The sequence below is a fragment of the Cupressus sempervirens genome, chromosome 7 (assembly GCF_028749045.1).
Source record: "Cupressus sempervirens isolate cs-2001-9-10 chromosome 7, ASM2874904v1, whole genome shotgun sequence".
In the NCBI taxonomy this organism is placed as follows: Eukaryota; Viridiplantae; Streptophyta; class Pinopsida; order Cupressales; family Cupressaceae; genus Cupressus; species Cupressus sempervirens.
The window spans coordinates 282,167,783-282,189,332 of record NC_143124.1 but is presented as its reverse complement, the minus strand read 5'-3'; the positions used below and the strand labels follow the sequence as shown (position 1 = coordinate 282,189,332).

The following is a 21,550-nucleotide window of genomic DNA, read 5'->3' as shown; positions in this document are numbered from 1 at the left end:
CAAATGATTCCAATGGACTTGGCAAGTTGTAAAATATTCATAGCAACATAATAGACGAAGTATTTGTATGTAACATCAGTCATATCTCATCGCTAGCTTTACTTCTTGAAATACTAGAAAATATTATTGAAATAATTTGCCTAGAAGGCCCAATAGAAAATGTAATACCACCAAAAATCCTTAATGTTGTACTAAAATGTTTACCATTTAACACACAGAATTGAAAATGTAGCCACATTAAATAGACTACAAATATAAACAATTTCAACTTTTGAAATAGAATCCAAGATATTATAGATCAAATTCAAAAATCGTCAAAAGTAATCATAATAACTTTGGGCCCATATCCAACAATGCATGTTGGATAAAAATAAACTATAACATTGATGGCATTGAAGCATCCATTGTCCCACTCAATAGATACAGATCCTATTTATGAGACATTTAAGCATTTAAAAACTAGGTTATACCACACTAACAAAAATAATGATTTGACTCTTTGGCAATTAGAGATGTTCAGGGTTATCCTCCAATCATGAATTCTCAAGAAACTAACCTTGTTACCAAGGGGCCTCGACAGCCTTCACTGCTTACATTAGCAATGATGCAGTTTTGAAATCTTTTTTATCATGACTTGATAATCACAACCCTCCACTTGCAGAAGTCAATAAAAATACTTCTATAGCAAAGATCCTTAAGCACCCATTTGGGTAGTTCAGGGCAAGATATCTAAAAGTGTTATTATTATCTTTGTCCCTTTCCAAGTATTCTCGCATGATCAGGTCTTCAATTCACTTTTTGATTGCCTTGAAATCAGGTTGCATGAACAAAAATTGTTAAATTTAGTAAACTAACAACCTTATTTCATAAATTAACTAATTCATTTTTGTATATAGCATCCAATAAAGCAATTCATCTTTAACATCTATCCAAGTTGCTCAACGCACTCCATAACAAGTTGTTGGTGTGCTAAAAATTTTCTACTTTTCATAATTCTTACAATTGATGCATCAATTGCATAACATCTATCTTTATCTACATCCTCAATCACCTTTTTTTTCTCATCCACTGGTGGGAGTGGAATTTGCAACTAGGTAGAAACCAATTCCCATGTTATCTCCACATGCATTAGTTTTTGTTAAAAATAGACAAGAAAAATAGTATACAATTTGTTATATCAGAGTTCATACCTTAATTTTCCTCATCTTATCAATGAACTTTGAATTGAATTTGAAAACATCTGTTTGAGCCACAATTTTTGTATTTGGCTATTTATTGAGAATTTTATGTTTTGCACATGAAAGAGAATTTAGCAATCTGACAATATCTTCATTGGTCAAATTCAATTGTCTTAACTTCTGAGTAACTTAGCCTTTCAGATGCATTGAATAGCAACAATGTTGATGCCTATGTATCATAACCACAAAGTAAGTTACACAAGGAAAAAGAAGTAAATTCAAGATATATCAAGGAAACTAACACTAATAAACATGATGTATTCACTTTGCATATTTATGGTTTCTATAACACATCAATTTTAGTTTTCCTTTAAATAGATAGCATAAGTAGCAAATGAATTAAATTATCAATGTATGGTCATTAACAATTAATGACATTAACCATTGCTTTAACTTATCCTACCCAACTAATTCTTAACTAGAAACTAGAAGAAGAAATTCGCAATAATGATCAGTAGAAAATGACCTATAATGCCATTTTATATGAATCAAAGAATCCAAATGTCTGTCAGTAATCAACCAAAAAGGCAATTACCTAGTAAGTAGTAACAACAAGTTCCATAGGCTTAGGGTAAAACTTCCCATTAATATTACAAGTATCTAGAGAATATATCCATGTTAAACACCTCTACATATCTTACCTACATTAAGTAGCAAAGGTCAAAATGTTAAACTGCTTCAAAAATTGGCAAGTTTAAAAGGTATATTGCATACAAAATGGGCATACCATTTCAGCTAGTAGGTTAGGATCAAATGATTTGTAACTCAGCCAAAATCCAATTGTCAAAACTGTCATAGTCAAGTCTATGCCAGGATGTTCTTGAGAATTTTCATTAAGATAATCGTCAAAATGACCTTGGGTCTCCTTTGCTAATGTTAGATATGTGACCTACATACAAGCATAGAGATTTTTACACAATTTACAATTAGATTAACTTCATTGATAAGAATTAGAGTGATTTTTTTATTTATGTAGGATGCAGCATACCATTCCCTCCATTTTAGAAGTAAACTGACCACCACACTATTGCTTCAACTTTGTCAATATGCTTCTTTCATGATCATCATTTGCACTTTTATCAAACAAAAGTCTCTGTGCAAGCTTCTTCCTACAATTTTGACAAATATTAATTATATATCACAACACATAACAAGACAAAGTCCTAAATTTTAAAATAGCATTATATGGATGAAGATTGTCATTCATGTCATGAATTCCAGATGTGTAAAGTTGCATAGCTACACAAAAAGGCAACCTAAAAAGACTCTCTATGTATGGTCTGCATTAATAAGTAGTCACATATTCATAGAGATTAATGCATACACAATTAGCTCAACTATCCCAAACTATCTATTAGAGTATGACATATGAATTCAGTGTCTTCCGTCCATGAAGGACTATCAACAGAGACATGTTATTGAAAGAAAGAGAATAACACACTATTTTGCAAATATTGATTTGTTAAAAAGAGAATAGCAATTTATATACTTATAAAAGAGGCACACTCATACAAAGCACCTTTCTTGCGAACCCCACTCCAATTGATTTCTCAACTGAAATCTAGAAAATAGATGTTAAATCAACCATCCATATAAGTTGATCAACAAAACATTCAAGATCTTGCTCATATCAAGCATTCCACCTAGCATTCCACTGGGCATTCCACTTGGCGTTCCACCTGGAATTCCACTAGAGAAGCTGCCAGGCATTCCATCTGGGAAGCCCCCTAACTTTCCACTTGGGAAGCTCCTAGGCATTCCACCTAATTTCCTACCTATTGAAGATTGTTCTTGTTTCTTGGCTTGTTTATAGGCAGCGTTAAAATGAATTAGGGCCATTATTAGCTATATGCATTATGAAAGTTTAAAAAAGGATAATAGTGCAAACTTTATATTACCTAAGCTTTAGCTCGGCGACGTTTCCTATAATGTTCTTTCTTTCTATCATCCCTTTTCTTGCGTAGTTGCTCATATTTATTGTGATGCTCTTCAATTTTATGTGCATTTGGTTCAACCTGTGTGTATATATCAAATGATTATCATCCACCATCTCTAAATGTTTGTTACTATGAATATAGATTGTTCATTACCTTAACTAAAACAACTTCTAATGCTTTGTTATCTTCTTTAAAACAATTACAATTTCCTCATCATAATCAAGACTTGATTCCAGATGTAGATCCTAAGCAGCTTCTTCCCATTTACCAAGCATTGCTCTTGCCATTCCTCATGCTTGATGGCCTTTGGAAGAGTCTGGATTAATCTATACTTGATTATTCCAAACAATAGTCATTTCAAATTTTTTAAAGCAATTAAAACTAGACTAGTACAAAAAGAAACTAAACCATATATTAAGAATATGGAGTATGTAACCTGGACATACCAAAATAGAAAATGTGTCATATTCTAATAAACAGAACTCTACTATTATAAACATTAGATTAGATTGTTTGAAGTAATAAAGCACATTCCCCCTTTAATATGGTTTGGAGGTAAAACCAAGGAATGGTGAAGTGCATTAATGCCTTAACAAAGTGACAGGATGAAAAAAAAAATTCATAAGCCTTATTAAAAAGTTGTACAAACATTAATAGCAGCATTAGCATCCCGAATGGCTGCATTGGGCTTCCTCATCTTAACATATACACTAGCTGCAAAATCATGATGTTGTCTCATATCAGTAACTTGTTCTCGTACGATCTCTCACACAATCTAAGAATTATGCCAATATAGTAGACTAAAGAATCGTCAAATTAGCAGCCATGCCTTCACCATGGTTAGCAAAGAGGATTGCAGATGTGGGATTGCACATAATGGCTTTTGTAAGATGGTTTATAGCCTCTTCCAAATCACCTAAGAAACTCTGAGATTAGAACAAATGCAAAAGGCAATCTATGTGATACCCTTCCTACATAATATATGACAGCCACTCTAGGGATTCTATTAGCAAAGAGTTTATAACATTTGACATTGCCTCCATTTTTTTGCCCTTAGCTACTTGGGTAGAATCTCATTGCTCTTTAGTTACTTCAACAAAGGGATCTCCCATCTATCAGTAACTACATATGTTAATTAAGGAGTTGATGTTAACAACATCAATCATGTAGAAGCTCCAAAAGAAATACTAACTCAAAATCAAAATGTACTATGACATACATATTTTAGTTTTCAATAGAAAATATTATAAATCCAAGCCTTACTTTCTGTGGGGGGTCATTGTCTAGTTCATCAACTCCTTGATTGTCAAGTTCAATGTCTGATTCAACAATCTCATCATCACTGACATTTTCTTCTAGCGCTTTTGGTGCAGTGCTTGAAGTACCAAACTATTCATCCAGATCATCACTTTCATCCTCGAAAGTACTTTTTTGGAGCACATTTTATAGAAATTCAGTTTAAAAACTACAAACATTTTGGATTCTTATGAACGTTGTATTCAAATCAGTATAAAACTCCATAGAAATTGATAAAATTGATTCAACACGTGCTTGCTTTGTTACAATTCCTACCTAAAACTCCTTGGAATAACACTAGTGAGTTCTCAGGTGAGAATAAAGTTAAATGTAGGAACCAATTTTTATTTAGAAAACCAACTAATACAATGCAAAATGAACATAAAAGAAAACTTCAAAAGCAAAAATACCAAAAAAGATTTTTGGGACTCAACTTTGGATTAAAAACATATGATATTAAGATATTTTATAAACTATAATTCTAATATAAACCCGCTTACTAAATCATAATATGTTATCCATGTAAAAGTGATATACTTCTAGGCCCCAACCTTAGATACCAATATTATAATGTAAGCCCTACAACATTGATAAACATGTGCTATTCTATTAGATTTTGAAAAAGCATAGGATAGGGTGGAGTGCACTTTCTTCATGATAGTTTAGAGGCATTTAGCTTTCCTAAGCAAAGCTATAGGATGGTTAGTATCTTACTAAAAGGTGTTTCTACTAAGTGGATGCTAATGAGGTCTTATCAAAGGCTTTCCACTTGGAAAGATCTATTAGATAGGCTGACCCCTAGCTCCTACTCTTTTTGTTATTGCAACTGATGTTGTACATAATCTCCTTAGGAATGATGTGAGATCTCCTAGAATCAAAAGTATTATGTTACCAAAATATGAAGACCTCCTAAATATCTAGTTTTCCAATGAGACAGCCTTGCTTGTGCAGCTAGATGAAGAGAATGTTGATAACTTAATTAATAAATTGGACCACCTTTGTCTTGCCTCTAGTGCTAGAATATCTAAGACATAATCTAATATGTTAAGCTGACAAGAAGGTCCCCCAAGCTGGTGCAAAAAGTGTGATTTCTAATGGGCGAGCCTCATAAATAGATGAGATGCTTTAAAATTTCTTTTATAGTTAACCAAAACTAAAAGGATATGTGGCTATGGGTTAAGAATAATGTGGACAAAAAAATTGGAAGGCACAGGCAGTGTCTCTCTCTCTTATTCAAGTTCATCAAAAGATTTTATCATCCTACTATCTATATTATGCATCTATTTGGCTCTTTGGCAGCAGTCGGGTGAATGATATTCAAAAAAAAATTAGAAATTTCCATTGGTTTGATGGAAAAGGAAAAAATAAAGGGCAATTTGTGAAGTGGGGTTAATGTTGCATGGATAGAAGATTGGGGTATCTAGGTCTTAAAGACCTAAGAAAGCAAGTAATTACTTTTTCTATTAAATGGATTATCAAAGTGCTTGATGGCAATGAACCTCGTAAAGTACTAATGAGAAATAACATTGCTCTTATTGTTTCTAAGGGTACAAAACACTATAAACTTACAAAGACTTGTCTTTCAGTGATGTCCTTACCTACAAGTAGGTTGTTACCCTATTGGGTCCAAGGTCTTAAAAGTTTATGAAAATCTTAAGAGCTTATCAAAGATAAGGTCATTAATTGCTATTTCTTCCAAGATAGGGATAAAGTTTATGGGACAAGGATCAATCAAGTGAAACCTCAAGTATAGGGGAAATAACTTTCCCTACTGCAAGGTTGTTCTACTAAGAAGTGGGTCAAGATTGCTATTTTTTGCTTTAGGTATTGGACCAACTTATTCATTGGACCTCTCTGAGATTGTATTAGCAAATCCCTCATACTAGTTGGATATACACAATTACCAAAGAAGCCTACCTGGTTCTTAATACCCCAGTCACCTATGTAGGAGGGATTGACATTTATAAATCTCCTTATTACAATTCTCTATTTTTTTAGCATATTAACCAACATAGGAATATTGAGGTAGATAATGTTTTTTTTTTGCATAAGCACTTACAATATGTTTTGTCTAACACTTTGGAGCCTAAGAAGGCACATTTTAGATGTTTGTTGAAGGTTTAGTTATTATAAACATAATGCACATTTTGATCTATGCTCACTTTGCAAGAAGACAAATTCTATCAAGCATATTTTCTTTGTTTGTTTACAGATTCTATCAGGCATATTTTCTTTGCTTTTTTATCTATTAAGGAAACGTTGTACATGTTTTTCAATGGCTTTAACAATTGGAACACTAATAATGACAAATAGTTGGTTAGAAATCTTATTTGGTAATATTACAATCATGAAGAAGATTTACAAAACATTTTGGCTCTCTTTCTACTGAAATTTTGCAGCAAATATGGAAGGCTACAAATGATGGAATTTTTAATGGGTGAGGAGAATGCTTACTGAGTCATACAAAACACTCATGTACTTTAATGTTGCTTATAGGTAACTATGACAATGGAAATTATGTTAAGTTCCTAAAGTTGCTTGGAGATGGGATTGTAAGGGTCACACAAGCAAGAGATGAGATATGGCCATACATGATCATACAAAAAACAAATGAATCCCACCTTCCATAATCAAACTTGATGGAATTCCAAAACCAATCCAATGAAAAGGAAAAGGAAATAGAGGAAAAATCTAAGAAGGATATAAGAAGAAACATGGAAACAAGATCTTCTTCAATAGAAAAAGGTATTCTGATATGAGAAGTTGTCAGTTGTTTCCCATCCTCATGGACATTGGAGTTGGGAAGATTACAATGAAAGCAAAAACTAACCTTTGATGGATAGTTTCAAACAATTAGTGATATTTTATTTTGTTGATTTTTTGTAATAGAAAGTTAGAGATGTTATTTATGTATCGATCATGATGTAATATGTACTAACATATTTTGGATTTTTTTTGTGAGATATATTAGCTGATCTAGTCTCTTAACTTGATGAGCTTGATATTGTTATGGACTTCATCTATATCTAGTACAAAAAAAATTAAAAATTAAAATTGTTACTTGGATTTGTTCTTACAGCGTAGCAAAAAAACCGCCTTTAAATAGCATACAAAATTTGTGAATAAAAGATTCTCAGACATTGATAGATGAGTGGGTTGCTTCAAAATCAAATTCATCATTCTCAACACATATATTACATATGTCATTCACTTAAAATAGAACCAAATTCAATCCCATAAGTACACTCCATTAGAGGCCATTTGTACAAACTTATAGAACATAGATAGTACATTAATAGCTAATAGGGGAGATGTGCACAAAAAAAAGTATTAACTAATAGGAGCAAAGAAAATGATCCTCATTCCCTTGTGGAATGCACAACAATTTATTTCCAGTGGAATGCCAAAATATACTACAGCTCCATGTAGTTTCATATGTTCCATAACTATTGAGCCTATACATTACACAAGAATATAACCCAAGTAAGTTGGATAACAGATAAATCAACTCAAGTGCAAAAAAATGAATTGATTGGAAAATTTTGGTTTTGAATTGGACTATTTTTAATTTTGTATTCAATTGCAAAAAATATTCTTGAAATGGATTAAAAAATCTTGATCTAAATGCTATACATATCTTGTAATAAAATAATATGGTAGTAGATAGGCACTTCCCAACTTTTTCATTCAGCCACATTATACCTTTGTGTTCAATCACTCCATGGAACTTGACTAAGATACTACTCAACACCATAGTTAATAATTAAGAGCCATGTCCAAATGGATATGTGATGCTTCCTAGCTTTTTAACTAAATATAGCAAAATGTTTCAATGTTGGAAATAAGTGCTAGTACACTAAAAATTTCTGCAGGGATAGGAGTGACCCATGTCTAGGAATGCCTTATGGATAAAAGATAGCTAGTGCAAGCTAAAAAGAATTAAAAAATACCATTTAACGAAGGAAATCAAAAAAACAAGAAGATAAAGGGTATACAAGGAATCACAACTAATTGAAGAGATGCACCTTTCTTGCGAACCCCACTCCAAAAAATTTCTCAACTGAGATCTAGAAAAAAAGTTCCAATTTCAACTTTATTCATTAAGCATGGAAATGAATGTGATACAAACAGAGATTTGATATGGTATTTTAACTTTTAGTTTTATCTTTTAAACCCTAACTTGGAATATTGCCTTGGTGATTTTGGGAACAAGAGTGCTAAAAAAATTATTCTTGAAATTATTTGTTTGCATTATTAATTCTCAATAAGAAGTGCTTTTATAATAAACAATAGGTTTGGCATCATCTAAATACCTTGGAAACATATTTTTGATCACTGTTCTACCATAGCTCTTTTATTAAGTCACAACCAAACTCTGAATAAGTCTCTCTTTTTAAAGTGGCATCTTGTTGTCCAAATGGGTTCTACTCAAGTTGCCAAAGATATTCAAACATTGTTATGATTGAAGAAAAAATATTAAAAGAAAAGGCCTAGTTAGATACTCACAATGGTTTTATCAATATTGTTTAGGTCATCCTTAATTTGTGTGATCAATCCTCTGATCTTTGGTGTGCCCAACTTTCCAACCATTGCCTTGAGATTAAGCATTTGAAAGACCAAAGATGAAGCATGTGTTTGGCATAACAATGCAAAGTGTGCATAAAAATGAAATAGGGCACAACCTTTTTCATTTACAAAACAATATGAAGCCTGTGTTGGTCAAAATTTCAACCAACACGGGCATCAATTTTTAAAAAGGAGATTTTTCCTTGCATATTCTGAACAATCTAAAACATTTTAATAGATGGTCTAAAAATAGGGTCAAATGTACTAGTGTAGGTAGACCTTTGACCATGTTTTTGGAGCAAAGTTGCTGAAGATAGTGGAAGGCAAGATGACCATACCACTCATACCATAATTTTGTTTGTGAATGTGATTGAATCAACAAGGCTTGTGAAGGTGACTTAGGCACAAAGTGGGCGAAGGAATAAAGCCTCTTGTCATGATTGACTTTCCCCACTGCAACCAATGAATCATCTTTGAGACTTCACACCATTACTGAATCTAGATGGAACTCAACTTTGTTGCCATCTCCAAGTTGAGTGATTTGGTAAATTGAGAGAAGATTAGAGGTAAGATTTAGAACATAAAAACATCTTTGAATTCCCCATTTTCCATCTCCACATGTCCTTTCCCTTCAACTTCCATTTTTGTATCATCTACTACAAAGATGTGTAGTACTCATGATATGAGGCACCTGAGTCAAGAATCTATTTTGAGAAAGAACTTGTATTTTTCATAAGTTCTTACCCTTTTCTCTTTGAAGTGGTTGGAGTTAAATCCTTGGAAGTATTTGGCACATTGATTTTGTTCTTCTTAAGTAGGTTTTCCAATTCACCGATTCTCTTAGTCTTGCAATCATGCTCATCATGATTTGACTTCTTGCAATATTCACAAAAAGTTTTCCCTTCTTTTCATTACTTCCCTTCTTGTTGGAAGAAGAATTGCCTTACTGTGAGGAGGATTGTTGTGTCTCAGATTATGATTTTTTCTTCCAGTGCTTCTTCTTGTTGTTGTTATAATTTCTTCCACTTTGACTTGATTGGTTCTCATCACTTGTCACCAATGCCTTGGTCTTTGATGACATGAGAAAATCCATATCTATCAACTTGGATTGTTCCATCATCAACATTTTTGCAAAAGCATCAAATTTAGGCTTTTGGAAACCACTTCCCATGGTCAACCTATGAGTGTTATAACTTGAAACAAAGGAAGCATACTCTAAAGGTAGCCTCTTTAGGATGTGATGAATCAACTTATCATCCTTCATGGTATTACCACAATCTTCAAGTAGTCCTCTAAACTCATTGGATTTGTTGATATAATCTTAAATTATGTCAAAATTCTTAGGATCTAAGAGAAGTAGATCATCCTCAATCCAGTATCCCTTTTCCTCATCCACCTTACCATACAATGATTCAAGTTTGTCCCAAGCAGGTTTGGTTTCCTTGAAACTAGAAATGTGGAAGAAGAGATCTCTATGTACACAAGTCTTGATAATTCCTAAAGCTTGTTGGTATTTAATTTTCCAATCAGAGAGTGTTGTAGAATTAATGGGTTTGGGAAATGTACCATCAACATAAAGATTTAAACCTTTTTCCATTAATCTACTCTATACAATATCTTTCCATGTAGAATAATTGTGTGAAGTTAGAAGTGGACCTTTAGGTGAACCCATGATGCAAAAAATAAAAAGAGCACAAGAGAGAGACATAAAAATATAATACACCCCCCCCCCCCCCCCCTTATTCACTCAATCAAAGAACCCCCCCCCCCCCCCCCCCCCCCCCCAAAAAAAAAAGATGCTTTAGGCACTTTATATGTAGTGCGTGTACAATAAGCCACTTGTTAAAATGTACAAAGTGGGCTTCTAATTTTTCTATTTACAACTGCCTTTTGAGGCTCAAATCTATCGCTAAGCACTGTAGCTCAGATGTAAAATAATTCTGAAAAGTAATCAAAGCAATATAATGCAGAAAAGGCTCTAAGTCTAAATGTGATATTTTTGTCCACACAACCCTATAATCTGATTGTAGATCTGGAAAGTAGACAAAAAATTAAGCACTTCAAAAAAAATGGAACCTATTTATGAGTCCAAATGAGCCCGTACACAGCATTTCAAGTTGCAAAATGCAAGACTAGATAGGTATAGTCACCAAAAGATGCAATTTTTGACAAATTTTTGCACCAAAAATAAAAAAGAACACCACCACCAAAATAGTCAAAAAATTCTACCCAAAATCAAAAAATATTGCACTTGATTTGGAGTCTAGATGACTAAGTTATGGCCTCCCAAAGTTAGACTATCAAATCAAAATTGCATTTGGAGAGGGGTTTAGGTAGAAAACTACTATGTTAAATTTGACAATCAAACAACCATCATAATAGTTCAAAATTGACTGGGAATGATGGTCAGACCATCATCAAATTTACTGTCATGTCTGGCTGATGTCAACAAAAGCTTAGCCCCCTGCTAACGTGGTGGTGACATCAGGATGACACCAACTATATGAAGCTAACACATGTTGTACATTCGATCACTGATGTGTAAGGACATGTGGCTACTAACCTGGTGTGCTTACATGGTGGATGCTACATTGTCAACCTATTGCGATGACATGTGGGAAGGAAATAAATGGTTGTGTGGTGGCTAAGTTCACCTTCACTATTGAGATGGGCGTCAAGCTAGAGCATACAAAGGTTGATGTGTCATGCATGTAGAATGCCACTTGTCTACAAGTTGAGGAGGGAAGAGATGTCGTCGGTAGGAGAAAGTCATCCTAAAAATGATTTTGCGGTAGTCAAAGTTTTAATGTTTAGTCCCACATTGGTGGAAAAAATACATTATGAGGAGTTTAAAAGACTTTGTCCGCAACCATAAAATTTTATATTGTGTCGTCATGGGAGTGTATGGTGCCTATTGGGTAGTTGGAATTCATCTGTTGGATTTGGATTTCGGTGGAATTTTTAACGCGTGCCAAAAAATGGTATTAAGCTACCAAAAAATTGGAATATTCTTTGAAACGGGAGAAATATTCCACACAGGGTGTAGGGCTGGGGTGTCACTGCCCAATGCTTATACAAAAAAAAATTATCTACGGGCCTGAAGGGCACAAAAAAAATTCCAACAATTTCCAGAAAAAAGCAGATAGAAAATGCAAAGAAAAATAAATTCAATCTAAAAATAAAATTGCAGATCTAAATAACGATCATACGGCACTTGCAAATTGGGCCTTCAGGTGCTAGTTTGCAAAAAAAAATTGCCTCAAAGTCAAATTTGGCCTAGTGTAGGCAATTTTATAGTTGATTTTCACTGATTCGGCATTTTGGACGTAATCGCGAGGTCCATTCTAGCTCTAGATGCTCCCAATGACTGCGATACACCAAATCTAGCTCGAGATGTTGAAACAACAATGGTCTCAAATAGCTATGTGAAGAGAAATTCTCCAAACTCTAATACCATGTAAGAATTTGTGTTAGGTAAAAATTCACCCAAGATCAAGGAACTCAAACACAAGCACAACAGTAGACTAGAAAGAGTATGATCAAAATAACGATATGTATTCGATTCAATGAGAGTACACTAGGAGTGTTTGTATATAAAGACCTATGGAATGCTTATAGAATGCCTAGGAATCAGCAACATGATAAGTCATACAACCAGGCACATGTCCACCAGAAGTGGGTTATCCTCCATTAAGCATAGGAGTAAGTGTGATGATGAGAGGATAAGCCTACAAAGGTGTAGCATGCAAAATAATGTTGTAGACACCATGTGCTAAAATAGGAGTGCGAATAATTGTGTTGTCTACATGACAACTCAATTAATTATACAAATTCCAATGTTGTAGACACCATACATGTCGAATTAGAGTTGCTTACTTCTGTGTTGTCAACATGACAACTCATAAAAGTATGCAAACTCCTAAGTATATCACCAAGAAATAATAAAATAATGCATAATAATAAAATAATATGTTAACCTAAGAAAACTTAAGTAAAATGTAAATAGTAAATATGTATTTACACTAACAGACATAAATCATATGTTTGAATGGGTCAAAAGGGGTTATAGAATACCTTTCAACCCATTCAATGATAACATATGTTCCTAGGGGTTTTGTGACCTCATAATTGGGTAAAAATCATTCATGATAATCATTTACTTCATCTTGTGCTTCTTCGGTATCTTCTTCTTCCATCACATTATACTTTACCATCCTTCCTCTGTGATCATGTCTAACAACAAATGACCAACTTGGTTTGTGTGGAATGCCAAAGTAAAACACTTGCTCACATTGGCTTGAAGAATATAGGGCTCACCTCTGACTAGCTCAAATGACCTTGTATTAATCATTGTAAATCCACTATCATGTTCAATAATAGTCTTACCAAGATCATTTCGATTCAGCCATAGCCTGTACCATTTGATGATAAATAAAACTATTTTAAATGAATTAAAGTTGTAGTCAAGTATATCATCCAAAATGTTGTAGTATCAATTTTCAGATTGTTAAGGATGTATGTCAATTCTAGATGAAATATTGGTGATCACAAAGGTTGCACTTATCCCAAAATATTGCAAAGACTGTGAGCCAACAATGTTTGTAATTATAAAATAATTGTATTATCTTAATGAGGTCCTATTATAATTAATTAGAAGATCCTGAAGGTTGACTCAAGGAATTGTTTTGAGGATGTGGTATGAAGGAAGGTTATTTTCCTTGTGATGTAAAGTGTATTTGAGTGTGATATGTGAAGTACTTGGTAAATGTGAGTGAACAATCCAAGGGATTATTGGATGCAAAGTTGGTGATTTGGTATTGAGATCATAAGAGGATTAGTTTGGTTAAGAGGATAGAGGAATTTGAAATTATTCATTTCTATTATTTTACAAGAAATAATATAGAGATCAGTTGGATAGTGAGTTTGGTGGTCTTTTTCAATAAGCTATCGGGAGAATAGGTCCATTTGGCTTCTATGACTCCTAACAAGGTTGGCACAACTCCTAAAAGGGTCAGAATCTCCTAATAGGGATTCAAAGTCTACTAATAGAGACTAATATGTACTAAATGTATTTCATTGGCTCCTAACAGAGTCTATCCTCTTACAAGGAATTTTTATATTAGTACAAAATTTTGTGGGTACCATCCCCACTAGGTTTTTCCCACATATCTTGTGTTATTATGTATGTGTACTTTCTTAAAGTTGTTGGTTATATTGTTCACAGGGTTAAGGATTAATAAGGTTGATAAATTTTTTAATAGTTGGATAATCGATTGACACCCCTGCCCCCAATTATCTTGGTGGACTATACTTTCTAACAACTAGTATCAGAGCATCAGGTCCTTAAAGGAAAAGCTTAACAACTTAAAGAGATCAATGGCAAGTCACTTCAGAAAATAAAGTCCTAAATTTGATGGAGTTAACTATGACAACTAAAAGGAGAAGATGAAATCTCATTTTCTATGTATCGGTCTAGGGTATTTGCTGATGACAAAGAATGGAAAAAATATTGTAGAAGAAAGAAAAATTGTGGATTGCAATGAGGCTAAGAGAGATCTGTTTATGTTTAATATGCTTGCTAGAGAACATTATTTTTAGCTCTTCTTGAAAATGAATATAGTCAGGTAAAATCCTTAGAAACATCTCATGGAATTTGGAAATCTTTAGAAACAAAATTTAAAGGTGATGTCCATGCTAAAAGAATTAGATTATAGAATTGGATGTGTTTATTTCAAGATGCTAAGATGATGGAAAATGAATTTGTAAGAAGCTATATTGGTAGAATATCAAAAATTGTTGTAGGAATTAAGTCTTGCAATGGATCTAAAACTAAAGATGATATTATTTGGAAGATCCTAAAAACTTTGACACCGCCATTCAAGAAAACATCATAGATGATTGAGCTAGTGATACCCTACATTGAGAAGTTTACTAGAGAGACACTACTTGAAAGATTGGAAGTAGCAAAAGAGATCTTAAAACAATCTGGAGATTTTCCCAAAGTGAAAACAACCTTTAGTGCATTAAGTTTTCATCATTCTTTATCAAGAAGTGCAAGCACTAGTGGAGACTATGCTAGCAACAACAGATCCAAATTTTAGGAGGATAGAAGAACTGAAGAAGGAATTGTCTTTCTTGTAAGGAGAGGACTAGATGGTAAGAGAATTTGTAACTGTTGGACTTGAATGAATTTGGTCATTATTCTTCTAAGTTTCCTAAAAGAGAGAAAATTTTTAAAAAGAATTTCAAGTCTAAAAATCTTAGAGATTTTTTGTATGCAAATGAAGATGATGAGTTTAAAGAGATAGTTTAGAGTGAAAGTGATGATGAGTTACAATTTGTAGCTATAAAAGAACAAAATCTTAAAAAAATATGTCAGAGAAGGGAAAGCCCTAGTTTTGCAAGTTGAAAAGAAATTTCATTGGATTATAGATAGTGGTTGTTCACATCATATGACTAGAGACATGAATAAGTTTTCTAAGTTTAGTAATCTTGATGGAGGAATTGTCAAAGTTGGTAACAATGTAGCTTGTCATATCAAGGGAATAGGATCTATTACTCTTGATGGAAAGACTAACACTAATGATGTCCATTTTGTTGATGGATTAAATCATAACTTATTGAGTTTTGGGTAGTCTATTGATAAAGGTCATCAGTTATAATTCATAGAGAGGACATGCATTATCAAAGACAAAGGTGGTAAGTTGATTGGCACTGGTACAAGATCTAGAGGTAATGTTTTTCCAGTAAGCCCTATAGAGATTACATGTTTGGTTGCAAAGGTTAATAATATTTGGTTATGACATAGAATATTTATCATATAAACTTTGATAATATTGTGAAGGCTATTAGTACATTTGATGTCAAATATTTACCTACAATTGTGAAGCCTACTAATGTTGTGTGCAAAGGATTAGTTATGGCTAAGAAGAAGAAAGTTTATTTTCCTAGCAAGAAACTCACTACCACAACAAAATTGGAGATTGTTCATACATATTTGAGTGGTCCTACTAGAACAAAAGGATTCTATGGTGAAAGGTACTTCATGATTTTTGTTTATCATTTTAGTAGAATGATGTGGTTAGTATTTCTTAAAGAAAAGTTTGAGGCATTTGAAAAGTTTAAGTTGTTTAAGAACATAGTTGAGAATGAATCTAGAGTAAATATAAAATATTTAAGATCAAATAGAGGTAGAGAGTTTACCTCAAATGATTTTAACACCTCTTGCGAAGCAAATGGCATCAAGACATAGCTATTAGCACCTAAGACCCCTGAGAAAAATTGGATTGCTGAAAGAAGAAATAGGTCTATAACAAAAGTAGAAAGAACCATGATATTTGAGAATGATGTATCCAAGACATTTTGGAAAGAATCACTCAATACAAAAATATGCACAATCAATAGAGTGCAAATCAAAAAAGGTACAAACAAGACACCCTATGAACTATGGTTTGGACATGCACCCTTAGTAGAGTATTTTAGAATTTTTGGAAGTAAATATTACATTAAGAGAGATGATGATATTGGTATGTTTGATGTAGAACACAATGAAGGTATGTTCCTTGGATATTCATTGAAAAGAAAAGCTTATAGATGTTTTAATCAAATAACTAAGACTATTGTTGAGCATGCAAATGTAAAAGTGGATGAAAAGTTTGGAGTTAAAGAAAGAATGTTGGATTATAGTTCTAATGAAGAAGAAGATAATCCCAAACCTTTTATAGAAAATATTGAAATTTTCTTTGAGACGAATAATGATTTGCAGAATGATGTTCAAAATTTTGAATAGAGAGAAAAACCAAGATATGAACCTAGTGAAGAAGTAAGAATTAAAGCAGTAATCCCAAACATGAATTTGACAAAGAATCACCCTGATAATCATATCATTGGAAGTAAGAAAAAGGAGCTATGACAATAAATAGAGTACATGGAGAATTGTGTTTGATTTCTCAAATTGAACCAAAGAGTGCACATGAGGTATGCAAGGATGATCATTGGATTCAAGCAATGAAGGAAGAACTAGATCAGATTGTGAAGAATGAGACAAAGGAATTGGTTCCTAGACTTATGTCAAGAATGTTATAGGAGCCAAATAGGTTTTTAGAAACAAGATGAATCAACAAGGTGAGGTTGTGAAGAATAACGCAAGATTGGTATGCAAAGTGTAAGGAAACTTGCAAGAAAGAATATAACCATTTCCACATAACACATAATAGATCTAAAATAAATATGTAATTAAAATCCACATGCAAGAGAATAGACAACATACCCACAAAAATGTGACACAAGATATAGCTTACGAAACCCTCATTAAGGAAAAAACCCAGCCTCCAAAAGCATCCATCACCATATATTATTTAGCGAAAATGCCACTGCAATACAACCATGGAAGCCTTCAAATCCATAGTCACTACCAAGAAATCTATGTGAACAAGCATGAATCCGCACATCCCATGTCATGCTTCCAACCATCACACATGCTCCCTTGGCTAACCTATCAAGCCTTGTCCCACTCAACTCTTGCCTTTTTGTCTTCTATCTTCTCCTTTAGTCACACTAACAACTACCCTTGTAGCTGCTTATATAGTAGCAAGTCCCACAAAACCACCAAGTGATATTACATAAACCATGTGCTAGAACCATGTGCTACCTAACCAATTGACCCCACATTTAATATTGGAAATGTATTTCATTTCTCCGATATTAAATAATTATATGAAATATTATCATAATGTTACAATACAACTCATCAAGTATATCCCATGAGAATCTTTCCATGGTGCATGCCCATCTAGTTGCAACATTACATAATAAAATAAAATAATACAATATAATAGTATTATACAATGTCTACAACACCCATTATCTCAACAATCTCCCACTTGTTGTATACATTTCATAGGGTCAATATGAAGCCACATAGATGAACAAGGGAACAATCCCTTCTAGCACATCCACCATCATGGATCAAAGTACATAAAGTGCTCCATCCAGTACCCACAACAAAATCAAAGTATCCAGCATCTCAAAAATGGATGATCTCACCTCTTATTATGCCACTACCACTAGACATACATAGAAGCCATTCAAAGAGAAAGCCACCCAACCTATCACATTAGAAGATCATAAAATCCTATACCAACTAAAATGCCAAGCACAAAAAACTTGATCCAAAGGTAATCACATGTATCTATAGTTGTCAAAATATCCAAAGCTGAAATAGCACCCACAACAAGTGTCAAACCCATCCAACTATCCATACCTCTGAAGGTATACCAAGTGAATCTCACATCATCAACATATCCAATCTATAACCTGTAATCACAAGCCTCAAGAGAAATACCTACCACATATATACCAATAAGCATGCACTAAAAAAGATAATGTCAAGTCTATAACAAATTCACTGACAACATCTGAAAAAAGTGAATCCATGTAGTATCAAGGACATCCACAACACATAAACCAATAACCTGCATGAACAACTCTCATAACAAGTCTCCAACACTCTCCCAAGTTCTCCACAACCATACCATATAACTAATCATGGATGTAAGCCTCTCACAAGAAGATCAAATTCATAAATAATTCCTAAACCAAGGAATATGCCCAATATAAAACCATCTCCTAGCATAACAACATATGCACATGGAGATAAAAAAATGCTAAGTCATCTCTCAAATGAACCCTCCAGAACTAACTCATGTACCATAGCTCAAGATCCATATCCATGAAAGACAAGCATAAATATAATGCAACTGAGAGAAACAATGGGCTATACCTCTCAAGTAGAAAACCACTGAGTAAACTAAGAGTAGGGAATAAGAATGCTCATCAAAATATCCAAGTCTTCAACCAAGAATAATCTAAGAAAAATCTCCTCTCAAGTCCATATTAGGTCAATGCCCCTCAGACTTCCTACTGAAACCATCAACTATTCCAAAAAATCCTTCTCTAAAATAAGAGAAATCAACATCATCACCGTCTCTAAGTATCCATGAGCACCTATAAACAATCAATCCATGCCAACTCCAAATGCAACCACAACAATATCATGAAGTATCTAGCTTATGATTAGTGTACTTAATACCAAGAAACTAAACCAAGATCATTGTCAAAGTTCCAACCATGGTCTCAGGAACATAAACATGACAACATGATCTTACCATCTCAACCAAAGAGATAACATGCTCCATATGAACATACTATAACATGTCACAACTCTAAACATGTATCAAGATTATACCATGGATAAAAATGAAACCATCCTAACTCCTAGGATACAATGCCAAATAAAAGCATGAACCACACCTTTACCAAGAACCCTGTGAGTCCTCAACATGCAACCATCTCCACATGCCATGAAGAAAAACAAGAACTCCATGAGTCCTCAAGATCTAATCATCTTCACACACCATGAAAATAACAAGTGCACCATGCAAATGTCAAAGATGCTTCTGCAACAATAGGATCTAAGACAAAACCTCCAACACCTACAAACACTCAATAAATACATCAATGGCAAGAACTCCCACTCAACTATGGTACCAAGTCACCTATGGCATCATAAAATCCATCTCCTACATGAAGATCCTCTAGGTATACACTCACATAACCAAAGTGTCAATACCAAGTGAAACCAAGATCTCCAAACCAAGAAGATATAAACTAAACTAGGAAATAACCCTACACTATTAGCTCATCACTATCACAAACTCCCACTAGACCATGTATCCAAGCTATCCATGAAATCATGATGAAAAACCATCATCTAACCATGAGAATCAACTAAGGCATCAAACCATCAAGGAACTTAAAGTGCACATCATGAGCACCTCAAAAAGAAAACCAAATAACCATGATCCTCAACCAAGAATATATACCACCATAACCAAATCAAGAATCAAAGCCAATGAACATCAAGGATGTACCTATATATCCAATCATGTCATACCAAAATCTATGACACCATAATCACATCCATACACCAAACGACTAACATTCAATATGTCCAACATATCAGCATGAAATAGTCAACCACAATCCTCCACCATGACTCTACCTAGTAACAACATCTCATCCCTTCTACATGAAGAAAAATTAGCAAATCATGTGATTTAGGGTATAGACAACCCAAATCTAAGCCACCAATCTAAATATGTATCAATAATGAAAGATCAATGGGCAAAGACAACCCATATCCAAGCTATAAATGCAACCTATAAGTATAGACCGCTTACAACACTGCACAACTTGTAGACCCAACAAGTCATCATACATATCAAAACCAAATACTAATAACCATATTGTGAGACCAATTTGAAATATGAATTGAGTATACAATGATATCAAATCTTAAATTTTCAAACATATAATGTCATAAACTCGCAATGCTACCATAGTCAATATATATCATAAACCATTAAGATCAATATATCACCAAATAAACCATGAAAAACCTACACCAAATATGAACCAATGTATAAAGCTCTCCAAGAGCTTTCTGTTGACTACTTGAAGTCTAAAATCTAACTCTGTATGCTCAAGTTATGCGCTAATTTGTGCTCAAAATAAACAACATATAAATTTTAAGCTCTTAAAACTTGACAAAATGTCAAAATCACAAAACCAAATTTACACCAATTTGTAGTGCTCTGAATTAGCTTTCCAATGCTTATAAGAAGTCTAAAATCCAATATCCCAAGAGAAAGTTATGGCCATTTTACTAAGACAGTCTTTCTACCATTTTCACTGCGATTTTTTTTTTTTTGCGACAAAAATTCTAACGGGATTAAATTTGAATGCCATCAGAGACTGAAACTAAAAAAACTCTTTTATTTCCTCTAGACATGGCCAAACTAGGGCATATTATATATCAAAATTTATGGAAACATCAACCCAGATCCAATGGTGAGGTCTATTTTTACTCAGGAGGTCATTTCTGCAAGCTTCCCCCTAAAACCCTCATTTAAATGAAACATCTAAAAACCCTTTTGTCCAACAATTTCATATGCCCAAAATTTGCCAACATTGCATCATAACAACAAACCCAAAACTATCAAATTTGCAATAAATAATCTATGAAACTCATATATCTTGCCCTCTCTTTTATCCTCTCATACATTCCCATGGATTCAATCTAGGGTTACAACAATAAAACCATAACTTTGACACCACTTGTATGGAAACTTGCAAGAAATAATATAATCATTTCCACATAAAACATAATAGATCTAAAATAAATATGCAATTAAAATCTACATGCAAGAAAATGGACAACATACCCAAAAAAATGTGACACAAGACGTACCCTAGGAAACCATCATTAAAGGAAAAAACCCACCTCCAAAAGAATCCATCACTATGTATTAGTAAGAAAAACACTATTGCAATACAGCCATGGAAGCCTTCAAAGCCATAGTAAATACCAAGCAATTCATGTGAACAAGCATGAATCCACACGTCCCACGCCATGCTTCCAACCTTCACAATGCTCCCTTCGATAACTTGTCA

General features: G+C 33.5%; 2 pseudogenes; both read right to left on the bottom strand.

Moving 5' to 3' along the window:
* Nucleotides 1-641: 641 nt before the first annotated feature.
* Nucleotides 642-2,652, bottom strand: LOC149546524 (cullin-1-like; annotated as a pseudogene).
* A 161-nt stretch (nucleotides 2,653-2,813) lies between these two features.
* The window catches only part of LOC149546523 (FAM10 family protein At4g22670-like), a 41,897-nt pseudogene continuing 23,160 nt past the window's right edge, over nucleotides 2,814-21,550 (bottom strand).